Raw genomic sequence first — 4,723 nt, 5'->3', positions numbered from 1 at the left:
AGGGCTGCCGCAAAGAAATTTCTAGAACGAGACAACCGAGCATTTGGAGACAAAAGGCAACTCTCAGGATTACCTGCCATGACAGTGGCACGCCCATCCCTTCAGCCTCTATGTCACCTAACACCTGGACCAGCACTGGTTCCTGAGAGTGACCCAGGGTCTGAGCACCTACCCAAGGGCAGATGGCTACTTTGGCAGAAGTTGGGCAGGCAGGGAACAAAGGGCTTTCATGGGGTGTAATCCAGGCTGAAAGAGGAAAAATGGTCAGGTGCTTGGAGAGGCAGGTTCACACGAACGGAAAGGGCAAGCCTTGCAAGACTGGCTGGCACGGGGGCCCAGGTTCCGGCCCACATTCCCAGGGCAGCAGACGGTCCCTGGCAATGACTGAAGGCCCCATTTGTGTGATATGTCAGCAGGGAGGGTAGGCCTTTTAAGGGGTGAGATTGTGAGGCCTGATAGCATGCTGGGGCCTCTCCCTGGGGGAGCCTGGCCCTTGTGAGGACTGTCAGCCATTGTTAACTGTGTCCCGGTGTGAAGGAAAACGGGGCACTGGCAGTCACTGATACCTGTGCGATTTGGCCACCAGGACTCGGCCACACCACCACAGCTCCAGTTACAGGCCGGATGGGCAAGGGGGCCTGCAGCCCTCTATGGCAGGCAGAAGACAGAGGAAAGGTGAGCAGCGTGAGGCCACAGAGATGGTGGCAAGTCACAGGGTGCTGTGCATGAAGTCACACACTGTCAAGGGTTGCCTGTGTCTTACTGTCAAAAAGGGGGCGATGAGAAGAATGTGGGAGGATGAGGCTGTGATAGAGCAGAGGATGGAGGGTCCCCCAGCCTTGTGCTAGTAACCAGTGCTCTGGGCTGAAAGGCTTACCAGTCTCTGTGGATCGAATGCCAGATTTGCCTGTCACTTCCCCCAAGGCACACAGCTTCACAAGAACTTGGTAAGGGCATCAGGGTGATTGCCTGTGAAGACTGAGTACTTATTTGACATTTGTTATCTACTAGTACTCACTGTTCAATGGTGCTAAAGGACTCAGTCCTCAGGCAACCTCCTGTGATGGGCATCATAGTTACTACAAGTGGGCCACAGAGAGGCAAAGCAGTTTTCCAAGGTCACATGGCTTTGACAGGGCAGATCAGGATCTGTTAGGGCTGGGATTATAACCTGGTCACCTAGTTCCAGAATCCCTACCTCTGGGAACCATTGAAAACAGACAGAAACTGAAGTCAACTGCACCAGATCGAGGCCAGGCTCAGGCCTCTGATGGACAGGAGACAAAACTAATGAAGTCTGAGGCAAGAAGCACATGGAGGTGTGACAGCAGGGAGCCCACAGGACTGAGAGACAGTTGCACACAGCCCTTGCCACTCTGGGCGAGAGGACAGAGGAGAAAGGGGGTCACCGAGCTAAGATTTGGAGCCACAAGATGGGACTCAGAGCAAAATCAAGGACTATGAATAGAAGAAGGAGGAGGGGTAGGAAGTGGGCTCACTCCCCTGCTGCTCTACCAAGGGAGGATCCCAGTGTAGACCTCCTGAGTAAAGAGTAACGTAGGGATGGGATGGGAGGGAGGGGGCTGTGAAAACAAGCTGTTCCAGGGCATAACTGCAAAGCTCTGAAAAGCCATTTACACCAGGCCTGGGTCAGAGCAGCTCCATCCTGCCGAGGGCTGTGTCCTGCTGCTCCCTCCCAGGTGTGTGTGGCTTCTGAGATGTTGGGACCAATAGTGATCAAAAGTCAGGGTGTAACAGCTACCAGGAAGCTAGGTACCTGTGGGACCGAGTTGCCACTATGCAATCACAGTAGATAGAATAGCAGGGGGGGGGGGGGCTAGAATAGCAACCTGCTTCTTAGAGCTACCAAAGGATGGGATGAAGCTGGAGGTCTGAGGTCATGTGGTTGAGGGAGACAGGCTTGGTTGTCACACTAAGGGACACATCTGACATTCTGGATGTTTGGTTATTCACTGGCCATCATTACCAATCTGAGGGGCTGCAAGGAGCTGTTGAAGTGAGGGGATGATGGGGGGAAAAAGGGAGCAATGAATGAATGAATGAATGAATGAACAAATGAATGAAGAGAAGCTGTGTGAGGAAGAAATGAAAGGTTGGAGGGGGGAATGAATGAGAGGAGCATACACAGGAAATAAGACAGGGAAGACAAAGGAGAAAGGGATCCTGCAGAGCCCTGGACTTAAAAGATCCAGCTGCATCCCACTGCTGCTTAAAATGCTAGGCCTGCCATCACCATGGTAATGGGAGAAAATCACAGAGCAATTTGTAATCAGCAGGAGGTGGAGGACTCCTGCGAGAGCACTCTGGGAAGGAAGGGCCCTGTGGGTCCCAGAACTGAGCTCCCACTCAAGCCTGAGGCCCTTTGCGCCTCCTTCACTAGGGTCCCTCCCCCAGCTTCTGTAGCTGGCTAAGTTTTGCCTCAGTGCTGAAAGGCAGCATCCCTTCACCAATCTGTAGCCTGTCTCTCTGTGCACTGCACGTTGGGGCCCAGTTCTACTTTTGGGGCCACAACCCCACTTTCTCCTCCTGCCTCAGAGAAGCCTTGAGAAACTGCCACGAGCCATGCTCTCCAGATGGGAGGACATTGCCCCCATGGACCATGTGATTGCTGCAAACTCCTCCTGGCTCTAGTGAGCTCCTCTCCACCAGCCCCAGGGACAAGATTCAGGAATCATCTGAGCAGTAGAAACCATAGACCTTCCACCCTCTTTCTAGGCACAGACTTTAATGAGTGAGACCCGAGTCTTAGTTGACCTAGGTTCTACTGTTCTGTCCACCGAACATCTCATAGGCTTTTCCAACAGTAGGAGGCAGAGAAGGGACTTGTCATCTAAAAAGCCACATATTCAAAGCCATACACGTTCATAAGCACATTAGCCTCCCAATGTAGCAGACTTGATCCTGGATCTTTAGGCTGCTGAGAGGGCTCCCAAGTTCTCCTGGTCTTGGGAAGAATGGCTGAACCCTGCAGAGTTCACTTATCATGTGACCTTAAATAAGCCATCTTTGTCCTTTGAGTTTCAGTCACCAACTCTGGAAAGTTTAGATGGCCAAAGATGTGCTCAGCTAAGGACAGAGTGGATGAGAGTCTATGGGGCAGGAGGACAGGTGTCCCACAGCTCAGCAGCACTGGGGTCCAGCCTCCACTGTGTCTGCCCTTGCCTCCACGACTCCATAACTCAGGCTGTGGTCCATTATAGCCTTCCCCAAATCCGGCCCTGGGAGCTGTCCAGCTGCAAATGGAGAAGAGCCGGGGGCTGGCAGAGCAGGCTGGCCTATGGTTTAGGGGCAAGGAGACTGCTTTGATCAATGGAGTCTGCTTTGGTTTGGGCAGGGCAGCGTAGAAGTGAGGAAGGAGCCTCAGCCAGACCCTGCCTGTTGCTTTCTCCCTCTGTCCTGAACTACCCTCTGTAGTTCATGAGCCTGGACTCTGCCTTGCTGTGAGGATCATGCTGTGCCCTGTACACACTAAGATACGGACAGAGGCAAGAGATTTGATGGAAGTGGCTTCATGCATGGATACATGCACAGCTTCCAGAACTAGTGGCCTTATCTGCAAGCTAGAGCAAGCTATTCCCTTCCCCAGGGGATGTAAACAGAGCTGGTAGTGTATATACAGCTCAAGGCATCCCTTCCATGGGGTTACTGCCAGCCAAGGCCCCGAGGGGGAAGCACCCATCCAGGTCACACACCAGGGCACCATGATTGGCACCTTTGACCAGGCTAAGTCTAAACACTGGTGGAAGGGGGTGAGGGAAAGAGAAAGGCAGTTAAACCCTGTGCAAGTGCCTCACACAATGGGGTCACTGGCCAGGCCAAAGAAGGTGGCTGAGGCGGGCTTGGCCCTGCTTAGCATATGAGCTGGAGGCCCCACCCCTTCCTGAGAGGGTTCCAGGACCCACTATAATGTCCCAATTGTCGTACAATACCTTGATGGAGGGCCCTGTCACATTTTTGCCACCGTTACTGGGGTCCCCATTCATGGCCACTGTCACCATGCTCAGAACAAGCTGGCTAGGCAGCCTCCTTTGCATTAAAATGGGTGAGAACTAAGCCTTCCTACTGCTCAGCTGGGCAGAAAACAGGATTAGGCCAAGGACGGCTGAAGGCCCCTGGTGGGGGCAGCCCCAGAAGGCCAGTGTCAGCCACTGCCCTCTGGCCTGAGCCATGCATCAGTTCCCGTAGCCCTCAGTGAGGGTGAGCAGCCCCTCCCTCTATCTCAGTGTCTCTAGCTCTCAGTGTGGGGTTGGGGTTTGAGTGCTCTGGGTTTCATCCTGAAGGGAAGAAACACCACAATTATAAGAAGAGTGATGGAGAGAATAGGACAGAATGGGTGGATGAGGACGAATGTCCATCCTGGTGGCACTTCTGTTAGCTCTCAGTCACAATAACAAAATACCTGAGAGGAGTCACTTATAATGAGACACATTTTCTTTGGGGTCAATGTTTCAGAGATCAGGGGCCATGACTGTCGGCCACTGATTTCAGGCCCCTTGTTGGGCAGTGTCACCACTATGGCATGGTGACAGATGTCAAAGCACAGTTGCTTTACTCACAGTGAAGAGTGGAAGAAATCAGTGAGAAGGGCCTGGGGTGCCATACGCCCCTCAAAGACACACCCCAGTGACCTGAAAACATCTCTCTATAGTGCCCCTTGGGAACCGAGTCATGAATGTTAGAGGACATCAGCACCCCGAGCATA

This window comes from Mastomys coucha, unplaced genomic scaffold (genome assembly GCF_008632895.1).
Source record: "Mastomys coucha isolate ucsf_1 unplaced genomic scaffold, UCSF_Mcou_1 pScaffold20, whole genome shotgun sequence".
NCBI classification, from domain to species: domain Eukaryota; kingdom Metazoa; phylum Chordata; class Mammalia; order Rodentia; family Muridae; genus Mastomys; species Mastomys coucha.
The sequence above is the reverse complement of the archived record's forward strand: the minus strand, read 5'-3'. Positions refer to the sequence as shown.